At 32.0% G+C, this 15329-nt stretch overlaps 1 protein-coding gene across 1 annotated transcript in view; it reads right to left on the reverse strand.

Moving 5' to 3' along the window:
• The window catches only part of LOC127703214 (electroneutral sodium bicarbonate exchanger 1-like), a 33241-nt gene extending 32044 nt beyond the window's left edge, over nt 1–1197 (reverse strand). The window contains 1 exon segment of the mRNA XM_052207739.1: nt 973–1197. The gene's annotated coding sequence lies outside the window, so the exon portion shown is untranslated.
• Nucleotides 1198–15329: the final 14132 nt, after the last annotated feature.

Genomic DNA, 15329 nt, shown 5'->3' on the forward strand with positions numbered 1-15329 from the left:
CAAAGAAACAGCGCTTTTACTGCTGTAAGTCGAAAATAAACTGAAAACGCCATGGCTAGAAAAAAAAAAAGACCAACAGACAAACAATAATAGTACACAAAACACAACACAGAAAACTAAAGACTGAGCAACACGAACCCCACCAAAAGCTTTGAAATATCTACAGAAATACATAAACGCAATACGCTGTGGAAAATGGTATGTTTTACAAACTAATTAGATTTGACAATAGGAAACTTAAATCATCGCATTTGTTATATATCAGAGTTTTCAATCGTCCAACAACATCAATTTCATAAAATGGCAGAACTTCTTGTCTCTGCTGTTTTGTTTCAATCTATTTCAAGTTCGGTGATGAGTAACTTCAACCCTATTAAAAACGCCTTACCATGATGACAAACCATTGTCTCTTTACTTAAGCTTAAGGTTTTAGCAATCGAACTTGCAAAGAACAGCTTGCTTGTAATTTATGTAGAAAGTTAGAATATTGATTCCACTTCAACTATCGAAAAAAAGTCCATATAGACAGGTAGGGAAATGGAAATTCAGAGCGACACAGGAAAACAAAAAGCATTAGGAATAAGGAAACATTATTCAAGGATGAAAACAATGGATACTTCGAAAAAAATTATTATACCGAAAACTGAAACTCCAACAAAATAAAATCATATATAAATATACAGGTGGCCTATAATATAAATGAATATATCCGCCTGGCTACTTTAAAGGCAAGGAATTGTGTATATGCTTTCAATTATTGGTTCATATAGTATAGATCATTTGTTATAATGAAATATAAAGCTGTTTTATTCTCAATTTTGTTCTTTGAGTTCCGATAAATCGTCCTACAATGAAATCATATTTTTATAGCGAGAATAAAAAGAAGTTTTTATTGCAAATTGTTCTTAAAATGGAAACAAAAAGAACGTAAATGTATTTCCAACGAACAGAGATACTATAAGTCTTACTTACCTAAAATATGCAAAGTTGAAAATATATCCTTTGAAGAACAGACAAAAATCGATAAAAAATGAGAACGCATTTACCTTTTAGTTAAGCGAAACTCCGGACAAATACCTTAACGATAAAGAAAGTTGACGGTCATTGTAAAAGTGTGCTTGTTAATTAATAAACATGTCCATATATATAGCATATCACAGGTAAAGGATAACGAACATACTGCGTTTAACACAGAAATAACCATTTGGAACCCAAGGTTAATATATACAAACAAATAAAATAAAATCATCATTACATGCACATGATTAAACAAGGGCCTTCAAACAGAGAAAACCTTACACTACACATTGTTGGTGAAATAAACATACATCTAAACCAGACGAGATATCATTTGAGTAAAAAAGAGCAACACAACGGGTGCCACATGCTTTAATCACGGACTTATAAATAGATGGGACAATTGAACTTTGTTTTTTTTTTTGCATATATGTCCATATTCCTGTCTATAAAAATTGGTCAGAAATTCACAACAAACATTCTATTATTGCATCTAAAAAAAAAGGCAAATGTTTTTAAGAAATTTTGTTGATACATTTATGTTTCCAATGACAAATTTGCAATTTGATGGTCATTTAGGATAGTTTCTGCTTCACACAAAGTGTATAAACTAAGATGGTAAAATTGAAACGGTGGATTTTTATAATCTTATGTTTTCCAAGAAATATTGCAATTCCAATAAGTTTGTGCGAAATTCTTTGATTGATTTAATAAAGGATATCCTGCTGATTTTAAAAGATGGTAAATTAGCCTTATTTTTAAATATTATTACTGTGAATAAACAATGCGAGTCAATCAAAAGGTATGATATGTTTATCATATACAGCCAGAAAACTTTTGGAAATGGATTGTTGTTCCTTCTAAAGCTTGAATATGAATCTGGAAGTATTGCAGATAGTCTATTGTTCCTGCCTAGAGAAAAACATGCATCTCCTAATGAATGCACGAAAAAAAGATCCATTGCTATTTGAATTTAATTAAAGATATTTTTGTCGTCAAAATATTGATATTTACTAAAAGTTTACATTGATGCGCATGTGTGAAAAACGAGAACCGCTAAATTATAACAATAAAATCCATTTTATTGGGCCGATTTCCAGATCTTAAAGGGGCATTTGCTGTCAAATTCATGTTCACCGATTTGACTCAAATTCTAATTTTTGATTTATAAACTACTAAAATGTATATCTAACTTATAAAAAGATAAAAAGTCTAAAACGAACAATTAACACAGCATGGAGTCGATAATATGTATCCGCATTTCGTGTTAATTTAAGTCTAGACGCCATCTTATCAACAATCGAGGGGACCTCCGAAGATTGCCGATGGTCATAAACCCTATATAAACATAAATGTAGATATAAATAGATAGCGAACACGTGCAATTGGATTTTTTATAGGTTAAACAAATATGCTAATCACCGTTTTTACCTGTATAAGAATAAGTTTTTTGTGGATCGAATCAATCAACCAAATGGCTAATCCTTGTTTCACTTTCAATGTTGACATTCTTTTCCTTCTCATAGCTGAACACGCTTAGTTCATGCTTAAAACCATCTCTAGCTAAGGGGTTAAACAGAAAGTCACATGAATACGGATTAAATGAGGTCGAATTATTCACTTGCAAGTGAATAGTTCGTCAGCGATGTTTCTTAGCTTATTTTGAGAAAATTGAACCAAACATGCTGCTAAAAGCGAATTATTATTTCGCTATTTCATTTTCTTTTATAACTGCACAAAAATAAGAGTGCACACGCAGAAATGTCTCGCCTGCTGTTCTACTATTGATTTTATGTTGATAGCCCTAAATATTAAGTTTAAGTACAAGTATCACATTAACTTATCATGATCCACGAAAATGAAGTCATGGTCAGATAAACCATGCAAGAAATACATGTACACCTTAGAATCATATCATACATTGAATGTAGTTGATTTATTGCATATAGTATACAAGAAACTAACCAAACCATGAAAATTTTATATTGACCAATGAATAAAGAAAATGAGATCGAGGTCAGATGATACCTGTTAGACAGACATATAAACACTACAATCATTCCATATTCCAAACATAGTTGACCTATTGCTTACAGTTTAAGAAAAACACACTAAAACACAAAAAAACTTAACATTGAGCAATGGACCGTGAAAATGAGGTCAAGGTCAAATAAAACCTGCCAGACTGACATGCACATAATAAAATATTTCCATACACCAAATACAGCTGACCTATTGCATACAGTATTAGAAAAATAGTCCTAAACACAAAAACTTAACTTTAACCACTGAACTATGAAAATGATGTCAAGGTGAGATGACACCTGCCAGTTGGACATGTACACCTTACAATCATTCCATACACATAATATAGTAGACCTATTGCTTATAGTATTTGAGATATGGACTTGACCACAAAAATTTAACCTTGTTCACTGATCAATGAAATGAGGTCGAGGTCAAATGAGGACTGTGCAATGTATGCACATACCAAATATAGTTATCCTATTACTCATGATAAGAGAGAAATTAACATTTCAAAAAATCTTAACTTTAAGTAGCCACTGAACCATGAAAATGATGTCAAGGACAAAGGACATGTGACAGATGGATACTTCATAATATAAGGCATCTATATACAAGGTATGAAGCATCCAGGTCTTCTGCCTTCTGAAATATTAAGCTTTTAAGAAGTTAGTTAACGACGCCGTGGCCGCCGCCGCCGCCGGATCACTATCCCTATGTCAAGCTTTCTATTGTTTTCTATATCTCGTAGCTAATGCCCCTTTAATACCACCTGTGCATTGTTATTTACAAATTTAAAGCACTTGCCACCCTGACACAGCATCGCAAACATTTGATATTATAAATGCGTTTTGTTTATTGTAATATCATAAGCTGTATATCACTTGGTCCATGCCATGTATGATTACATGCGTACATTTATCATGTACATCTATTTTATATTTCCTTTCGGATAATCACCAAGAATGCACTTTTGATGACCTCTTTCTTTTAAATTGTCTATGAAAATATAAAAATCAACAAGGATTATCAGATAAATCAAAAATGAATAAATAAAAAAGGCAACATTTTGGAAATTGTGTTTCGTGCAAAAATGGATAGGCTTGTTATTAGAACTTGGTGTAATTTCCTGTTATCCTGATTTTGTTCTGTAATTACTGAAGCTTATATGTGAATCATTTCGGTTAAACACCAAGGATACTAAAATCTAGAAGTTCAAAGTTACTTAAATCATGAAAATTAAATCGAAAGAATTCAAAACAGTTTAAGTCAATTTGAATAGAATATTGTTTAATAATTAGCTGTATAATGATATTTTCTATGAGATTTCAATACTTTGTTGTAATCTCATGTTATTTTAATATTTGAATCTATCAAAATATTGGTTATGTTTCTACCAGAAATCACTCAAAACATGCCTTTTTTATCTTGGGTAGAAATGGAATGCATGTTTATATCTGATATTTTAATATATCTCATATATCATTTTTCAAAACAATATCAGTCCCACTTGAATGGTGTATTGTAATATCTTGAGAAATATGCATTTTATGAAACTTCAAGGATGGCTTAAAATAACTGATTGGTAGTCTAACAACACCCGAAATCTCAAATTGAAGTGCTGAATATGGAGATAATTACAATTATTTCAATACATGTCCCTTTTAAATATGTATAAAAAAATAACACTTTAGAAGCACTTTCTGGATAAACTTGACCAGCTAAATGATCAAATGATTCCAAAAAAGGACAACCCAAACCATCTTCTTTTAACTTTGCCTGAGTAAATAATTGTAAGTCGAAACATAAGTTTCTTTACAATTTCTAAATTCAAAGTCCATCAGCAGTTTTATCGACACTGTGATAGTAAATACTAATAATTTATCAAATTTATGAAAAATACGCAAAAAAGCAAATGATAAAAAAGGAAAAGCTTAAACTACAATTAATCATGCTCGATGTATATGTCCATGTTAAAGTCATGAGCCTCGCCAGTTGTTATCAGTTGGTATATAAAGAAAATACCGCTTTATGAAGTTGTGTCTGACGCGCTTTTTCGGATTTACCGTTATTATCAGAAATCATCCCCTGTTTGTAGGAGTTTGTAGGAGTCCGTGATGCTCAGGTCTTATTTTTTTGTGTAGTGTTTTGATTGTCTTTTCGTCTTCTTTTCTCTTTTCGGTCATGTTGTTGTCCTTTTCATCGACTTATGTTTTTGTATTGCCTTTTTGGAATATCTACCTTTTTTATTTGTCTTTTCGTTGCAATTCTCTTTTTGACATGCTATTGTCAATTTTTCGACGAATGGTTTTTGATTGTCCCTTTAAAATCTTTATTTTACAGTATCCAGCAATCATTTATATCACTGAATACTTCTTATGATATGGGATATTAAAAAAAACCTACAGTATGCACATTTATAAACTATGATTATCGCTATATTAGAACAATTTCCGAACCTTAAAGACATCTTTGCTTTGCTATTTTGCAATTTAGGGTAGCACTACAGTCTGATTTTCTGGATTTACAAAGATTCATTTCTCTGAAAGTTTTCAGTTGATTTTTAAAATCTTCAAATCATTCAAAAGCTGAAATATAACTCCAGAGATAAAGTTATTTTTGATATCATCAATAAAAGATATTAACTGCAAAAATTGTTGTCATCCAACTTTGATGAAAATACCACGTTCAGGTCAAATGGTTGTAAAAATTTGTATTGATCACACACGCGCTACAAAACAGTGACTCAGATCTTTTTTATATGTGCCTTCAGTTAGGAGATATATTGATTTAACTAATGAGTGTCATATCTCATTTCACCTTTGAAGACCTAAATTTCATTCTGAAACAAATTATTCGAAAACTGGGACAAAGTTTTGTAGAAAGTGCACCAATTAATCACATAATATCAAAGCCAAACCAAAGGTGTACCCATAAAGTTTCTGTTTTAATTTTTTTATAACAATTCTCATGAAAAATTGTTATGGAAAATCACAAAAAAGTTAACAACCGTTTTTTAAAAACCTATAAATGCGTCATAGATATAAACATTTCTCTGGGAACATCCCACCAGGAGTATTCTGACACCACCATTTTATCATTAGATCTACAAAGTTTGTGTCTTTCATACACTGATCTATGAAATAACAATTATCATTTATATTCAAAAAGAAGTAAAAGTACTGCGAAATTAACAAGAATTCAAAAACTTAATAATGTGCAATAAAAGATATTTTCATACAAAGACATTATCAAGACCATCCAGTTCTGAAAATAGACTGATCCACACGAATTTTGATGTTTACATGTAGGTATTTAAAGAAATTACACATAAGCACAAATAAGTTTAAATGCCTAAATTTCCTATAAACAGAAGACATGCTCGTCACCTAAATGTAGAAGACCAAAGAGAAGAATATATACAAGTTATCAAAAACACAAAAGAACTCCTTTCAGTATTATCCGGGTGATTTGTCTAGAATAAGGACCTGTTGTGGCATGATAGTGACTCTTGGATTTATAAAAAATGTTTGTATGGATAAATATTTTAAAACAATGTAATAAAATAAATTTTACTAAAAATCATTGTAACGCCTTAGTGCCATCTTAAAACATTAGTCACCCATACAGAGCATCGTATACAATTAACTGATATTAATGCATTTTGTTTAACATAATGAATTTTAGTAATCACAAAACCGATTAATTAACTCCTTGTTGTAGCATGAAAGTGACTCTTGGATTTATAAAAAAATGTAACACCGTAGTGCCACCTTAAAACATTGGCCGCCCGTACAGAGCATCGTATACAATTTACTATTATTAATGCATTTGGTTTAACACAATGAATTTTAGTAATCACAAAACCTATACATCACCTGTTATCTGTCACAAATTGTGCATGCCTATATATATCACACATATAGACTCCATATTTTCAGTTGGATAGTTTACAAAATAATGAACTTTTGGCGACCTCGTTTTTGTACATTGTCCTTGATAATTGTAACAATCAACAAGAATACTATTTTCGGGTTTAAGCTTTTCTGATGAAGGTAAACACAATAAAGCGCTGCGGATGCAATAGATTTACAGTGTTGATACCAATTTTCGTGGATTTCGTGGGTACAGAGAAACCACGAATTTAAATGTTCAACGAATTACAAATGTGCTGTATGATTATATGCAGACTTTTGGAAAAACAAAAATGCAAGTTTTCCTCAATCCACGAAAATTGGTAGCCACGGAAATAAATGAATCCACAGTATTCATTTTCTAGCACTGGGTCGATGCCGCTACTGGTGGACTGCTATTCCCGGAGGATATCATTAGCTCAGAATACAGTGTTTCGGTACTGACTTGATAAATAAAATACTTTTCTTCAATTCCAACCTCCTCGGTGGTATTATGCTAGCGCCCTCGCCTCGAGTGCCAGAGGTCGTGGGTTCGATAACTAGCATTACATGTCTATCATGTAATTGAACTATGTGGATTTAGCTTAGATTGTAGGTCTCTTTTGGTTATAGATTGTCAAAGTCTCCAAATATTTATACATCCTTTACTTTCAAACTTTTCCTTTTGAGCGTTCCCAAAAAGCGCATCGGACTCTTTATTATTCATTATTAGTGTAAAACGTCAACTGTTGCTTTTCTAAATTTTGTCATATAGTAATCTATATTACGCACCCGGTCTCACTTCTTTTATGCAATTTCCGCAGTTTTGGTTTGTTACCTTGATTTGTCTTCATAATCGATTTATAAGATTTCCACATCAGTAAAGTACTGTTGCCTAAGTATGTTTAAAGACAAATGTATACTTTATAGTTAGATTCTTTTTTGTGAAATATGAAATAAAAGCCAAATTTCTTAGACATACGGCAAACAAGAAGAGACGAATTTTAAAAAAATCGTGTCTGATGTACAAAAACGATATTTCAAAAAGCGTTTTTACTATCTGTCATTATGTGTATATCAAATGATCAAATGACGTTGTATATCAAATGATCAAATGACGTTGTATATCAAATGATCAAATGACGTGGTATATCAAATGATCAAATGACGTGGTATATCAAATGATCAAATGACGTGGTATATCAAATGACGTGGTATATCAAATGATCAAATGACGTGGTATATCAAATGACGTGGTATATCAAATGATCAAATGACGTGGTATATCAAATGATCAAATGACGTGGTATATCAAATGATCAAATGACGTGGTATATCAAATGATCAAATGACGTTGTATATCAAATGATCAAATGACGTGGTATATCAAATGATCAAATGACGTTGTATATCAAATGATCAAAACAAGGATGACAGCGATAAAAACAAAATTTGTTCTAGAATAGCAAAACAACACAAGGTAAAGGTCGTCAACTACGATCAATGTACGAACGCTGTGTCGTTTATAATAACATGGCAATGTTACCAGTGAACATGAATGTAGCGCATGTCAATTTCATAACCCATGGAACAAAATTTAGAGTGAATACATATGTTAAACATGCTGAACCAATGTTTGTCGACTGGGTGATAACCTATGTCATTCCTGATCAGTCATGCGATTCCAAACTAATGTCCGGTCACAAAAATATCTCAAAACTATATAAAAATTTATGACATACTGAAATACTTTTGCTTTCGTTAATTGTCATATCCTTGGTGCTGGTGTTTCATTATTGCTCAATGACATTAAGTAGTGTACAATTCCTCAGTTCTGTCGATATCCACATGTTTGCAGTGACGACTCAAAGATCAATGAAAGTAATGTTTTCATTCTTTAAAAAAAAATTGAACAGGGTTATAGATATCGGTAAAAAAAAATGCCCAAAACACACAGTTTCTTGTTCCATGTTCCTTTGTTAGTTTGATCTGCCACTGTATGTTTTTCTCTATATAAGGGGATTTTTATTGATACTACGCTTTCATTGACAATTTTTTTAAATAGCATCGGCTGTTAATCTGTACTGTGATGAACACAATTCATTTACAATAGTAGTAAACTGTTTTAGATATTGTTAGGTCATGGGGAAACATTTCACATATATAAAACAGAAGACGTGGTATGAGACAACTCTCCACAAGAGACCAAATGACACAGAAATTAACAACTATAGGTCACCATACGGCCTTCAACAAAGCCCATACCGCACAGTCAGCTATAAAAGGCCCCGAAATGACAATGTAAAATAATTCAAACGAGAAAACTAACGGCCTAATTTATGTACAAAAAATGAACGAAAAACAAATATGTAACACATAAACAAACGACAATTACTGAATAACAGGCTCCTGACTTGGGACAGGCACATACATACAGAATGTGGCAGGGTTGAACATGTGAGCGGGATCTCAACCCTCCCCTAACCTGGGACAGTGTTGTAACAGTACAACATAAGAACGAACTATAAAAATCAGTTGAAAGAGACTTAACTCATTAGATGGATAAAAATACAAATACTACAAATACAAGTGGACGTGGCCGGGTACTTGTACATCCAAACAACAAAAAGACACTAAGTACAGATCTGAGAGTACTCGCAGTTACTGACAGCTAGTTCAAAGCCAATAACAACTAATAAAAGAAATCATGCATCTATGACTAAATTATCAATCCGTACACATCCAACATCCAATGGATTTAGTGTAAAGACGTCATAAACAGTCAGAGATAAACATGACCTTGTGCAATGCCAAGATACAGGTATCGACAGACTGTAGATCCATGAATGTGTATATGTATATGTTCACATACTTTATATGTTTAAACTTAGCGGACAGAAAGTATTCCGCCGTTCAAAACTTTCAAAATGTTTAACTTTAAATTTTCCTTAATGTTTCATTGTAAAATCCATTTAAAAGGGTTGTTTAAGTTCAACTTTTATAGTGTCGTTTTAGCATTTTAATTGATCCAAAGACATGAAGCTAAATCTAACGAATAAACATCCTATTCTTAATTATTCAAATGTTAACCGTTATACTATACAATTAACAGAAAAACTTAAATGTTAACTCTGTCCATAGTAATTTAGACACATAGAAAATAAGGGTATGCATATATATAAAAATTGAATAAAAAATACTCAACCAAATATAGTTTTAGTCTTGCCGGCAGCATACCATCAAAGTTATACATACTTATCAATTATAATACAAAAGTAACAACTGCTTTTCAGGCAATTGAACATCAAAGTTATATATAACGTAATAATCGATCATCAAATAAAAATAACAAGTCATTCTTGCAATCTTATGCAGACTGTTATTAAACCGGTTAATCAATAATCAAACAAAAAAAGATTGTGTACATCAAAGTTATGCAGAAATATATATATATATATAAATGTATATTATATAAAACGCAAGAACAAAGTTGGCGGAAGATACCAAACAAATTATCGGTACCAATTTTACTGCACCAGATGCGCATTTTGACAATTTACGTCTCATTAATGATGCTCAAAGCCAAAACATTTGAAGGTCCATAGTAATTAAAATTAAAAAAAAAAGATAATACCAAGGGAAAAAAGGAAAAACGACGAAAAGAAAAAACAATAGTCTACAAAACAGTAAATATAAAACTAAATCCTTTGCAACACGTACCCAAACAAAATAAAGGTGGTCTTTAGTTGCTCGTGTTGTTCATGGCAACAAAATAATAATGATACAGACAAAAACAATAGTCATTCAGACAACTGTGCATCACATCAATGCATATATATCTAACCCGTAATAATCAATAAACAGCTAAAAAATAATACCAGTCATTCAGAGAAAAATTTATTTGATAAATGTTCCACCGGCTATTTTAATTGAATCGTAATTTCAATGTTTGAGTTAAGTGTGTTTGTGTTGATAGTAATATCGCTTCTCCGGTCATATTTGCGAGGAAGGAACAGTTAAACCCAGGCATAGATGGCCTAAGTCGTTTTTGGCACAACGTTTCGGAATTTGTGGCTTTCAATTCTCTTTTATGCTTGATTGATAAAGAGCCTTCAAACTTTTTTGGATTCGAGCGCCACTGATGGGTTAAATGAAAACTGGGGTGACAAATAGTACGCCTGCTATCATTGATTATTTCATTACAATTTCAGATCATCTGTGTTCCCGCCAGTTTTGTTTTTAAGGGGTATGTGGTGCTCAATCATCAGTTTTTCTTTCTACTGTTTTGTGGACTGTCTTTTAATTGTTCACCATTTAATTTATAGTCGCGGTCTTGTCAGTCATTCTTTGACATAAGATTTTTGTTTGCAGCCTTGACATTCCTTCTTCTTTTTTGAAAACCACATGTTTATTTCAACTGATTTTCATTGTATACTTAGATAGCTGTCTCATTGACACACTTCACATATCTCCATATGTATGAATAGTAATCAAAAGTATTATTGAAAAGCAGATTTCATACATTACATTGGTTTGGACCTTTTTACCTTTCTCAGAGAGATATAGAAATGATCCAATCTCCTTATCCATATGTTTACAAATTTAAATCTTAATTGAAAATCGTTTTGAAAAAAAGCCCCTTGTATAACAAAAAATTTTATTCAATCGGAAGGATAGTTATCGTAACTGCTAAATTCGTCTCCTTCGACTTATGGCGTTTATTTGCCCCTTGTCATTTTTTTGAGTGTTTGATACAATACATCATAAAATGAAAGTGTAAGACTTTATTCAAAAGGAGAAAAGATATCAATAATCAGTCGACGACAACACCATGGTCATAAGAAATAAGATTGTTACAGAGTAGTCAGTGAACCCTTCGACTGAATATCATATCACTTGCAAGAGGCATGACTCCTGTAAAAGAATCAATACACGCGGTCTTGTCAGTCATTCTTTGATTATTTCCAAATTCGTCTTAGATATTGCCGATGTTAAAGCATCTTACAAAGTTCTTAATTTCACTTTAAGATATAGTGATGATGTTCTGTCACTAAATGCCCACATTTAATGAGTGCTTACATTTCATAATGATGTACTTCATATCTTGATATTTTGCTCTATACACAAAAAGACAGCTTTACACTAGAATTCATGACAAACGTGATGATATTAACTTTCCAATTGTCGACTTCTCATTTTTCAACAGTAACATAACCTCTGCTTTATCGCATAGCGGATACATATCTCAGTAAGTACGTTATGCTCGTGCATGTTCACACTATACTGACTTCATTGACAAAGGTGTGCTCCTTACATAAAAACTGCTCCGACAAAGTTAGGAGGAAGAACGACAGAAATCGATACTACACATGAGTTTTACTGTCACCATTACACATTGGGTGATCGATAACATGTTTCGGTGTCTCAACTCACAATCGACATGTTTTAAGAGGACTTAGTTATTAATGTTTAAGGAATGGTTGTCTGATCTGAAATGTTACCGATTGTAACTTTTTAACTTAGTGTAATTCGAATGTCGGGTGATGCGTGTATGCAGGACACGCTTACCCAGTTCACGCACCAAGTCTCGCTCTTTTCGGAGTCCATACAATTCACCCAGTTTCTGTTTGTTACCTTTAATGACTCATTCTGATCGCCTGAATCAAACCTAATATATAAAAATAGGAAGATGTGATATGATTTCCAGTGAGACAAATCTTCACCCATATTGAGTTTTAATATAATTTTCATAACTTTTTTACAATATTCAAACCACGTTGATTTTCCAATTAGTCTAAGATACTATTGATATACAAAAAGTCATTAAAGATAAAAGGTTTATATAAATGTGTACGATAGAACCAAAGATTCATGAGTTACGCTCGAAAGAAAAAAGTTAAAATGCCAAAAAAGTACGAATTGAAGAGCATTGACGACCCTAAATTCCAAAAAGGTTTTACCAAATACAGCTAAGGTAATATATTCCAGGGGTAGAAAAAAACACCTTTGACTTGAATTTTCTAAATCTTCAATTTGAAACATTGGTGCGAAAGCACGTTACATTTTGATTTTATATATTTTATATATATTTTCGAAACTGCAAGAAACTAATCACCAATGATTTTTAACTCATGATGCATACAATATCGTTTAATGTTTACGAGAAATCTTGGAAAGAAAGCGCTGTCTATGTTTGTTGTATTTTATTGTACAAATCTAAGGGATATAAGTCCCGAAAAAATATTGATAGTTCGGAATATTGTTGATTTCTACATTTGACTTTAATTGCATCACACTTCTACGAAAAATGCTAGCATGATTGGCTTACAATGTTATTTTCGATTTTATTTAACCTTTAAAGGGAAAACGAATCGATTGGACCTGATTTTTTACTCGTCCGTGATAAGGCTGATGTAGAATTTTGACACCAATTGTATAAAAATCCGATAAGAAATTGTAGGTGAGAAAGCGCTTACAATGTCAGACGGGAATAAACATAGTAAGTCCAAATATACGCTTCGCGGTGGTGGACAAAAATATGAACAGACGATCAACATTCTCAGATATACTACATATTTCGCAACTCGAACCCCACCAAAAACTGGCTTTGCACTCAGGTACTAAGAATCATTTAAACAGGTGTGGTGTGGTATGGTAAAATGATAACAAGAATGCCACTAGGCAATGAAAAATATATCCTTTTTTTTGTATTTTCTGGGAAAAGTACTTTCTATAAGGTGTGATAGGCAATAATTTAAAGAACAAATCATGTAACGACGGACTGCATAATTTGAAATATCAAAAGTCCTCATAAAATCAGAATAATAAGCTGAATTTCTGCAATGTTAAAATTTTGCCATGAATTGTTTTATCATTGTTTAATGAGATGTTAAAAACATATTGAATGATAGGGTTTTTGCCATGCACGACTAATAAAGAATGAAACGGACCGATAAGCATGTATGAATTTCATTTAAAGTTAGTGTGATTGATATAAAACACTTTGTTTACCTTTTTAAACCAAAAACTCTTCCAATTAATGATATATCAAAACACATTACGAAATAGGTTTCTGTAGCACAGAGAAAAAACATATTGATATACAGCAGAATGTATAAATGAGCTGTCAAACGAAATTTCTGACGTCAGCGAATAATATCCAATATGTAGGTATATGATGCAAAATGCAAACGACTGCTACCATCAATCCTGAGAAAAGAAAAGCAGAAATTATTTAGAATATTTGATTATATCCTTTATTTAAAGTCACATCTTTTAATATGATTAACAATAGACTAACAAATATTAAACTAAAAAAGCATAAACAAAAACAAGACATAAAAGAAAACAAACAAACTCACATTTTTTGGTATTCTCGGAAGGCATTTTTAAAAAATAAAACAGTATTTCTATGAGTTTTATTCAAAATATCTTGATTAGTAATAAGTTTTCATAATACATTTTTATATTTAATATAGATTTAGAATATCACTTTTGTAAGAAGAACAACAAAGGATGTACTTGACTACGACGTGATTTAAGAATTTGATTGTACAGAATTACTTACGAAAAGACGTTGAAACTGTTTAGCAACAAATTCATTAGAGAATTTAAAAAAAATACATGTACAATTGGTAGTTTGATGGTTAACAGAGAATTTTGTTCTTCTGTTCAATGATTGTTATCTCATTTTCTATTTTTTAATTGGGGTTCCCCAACCTACTTTTCCATTGTTTTTTTATTGTTTCTAGTTGTTTTCTCTTGATCTTGTTTGTAGCTGTGTCTGATAGCCCTTCTGCAATTGTGCATTACATGTTGCTGCATTATGGTGTCTCACACTGAAATTATAAGCCATTATAATGCAGTGATCTTCACCTTCTGAATTGTTCCTCCATTTACTTTCTTTAAATAAAATTGAGAATGGAAATGGGGAATATGTCAAAAAGACAACAACCCGTCCAAAGAGCAGACAACAGCCGAAGGTCACCAATGGGTCTTCAACGCAGCGAGAAAATCCCGCACCTGGAGGTGGTCCTCAGCTGGCCCCTAGATAAAATTATGTACTTGTTCAGTGAAAACGGACGTCACACTAAACTAAGGATACATTAATATCATATGTTTATCTTAACTCGATTATTTGTTATTTGCCTTCAAAGGACTACTAAATTGATTGCTATTTGCATGATTTGCTCATGTATCAATAAATTGCACTTCGTTGTCGTCTATTTCGTCTATTCCACATTACTGTTCCTATTCATGGAGCTGATATTCATTCCATTTAGCAGAGACATTGTTTAATATTCTACAGCAAAAAAGAATGATGTCTCAGCTTTATGATAAAAATAGTGGTGTCATTGTTTTTGTTACAGCAAGAGGAGAAACATACATACCGAA

This window comes from Mytilus californianus, unplaced genomic scaffold, assembly GCF_021869535.1.
Source record: "Mytilus californianus isolate M0D057914Y unplaced genomic scaffold, xbMytCali1.0.p SCAF_5, whole genome shotgun sequence".
Taxonomy (NCBI): domain Eukaryota; kingdom Metazoa; phylum Mollusca; class Bivalvia; order Mytilida; family Mytilidae; genus Mytilus; species Mytilus californianus.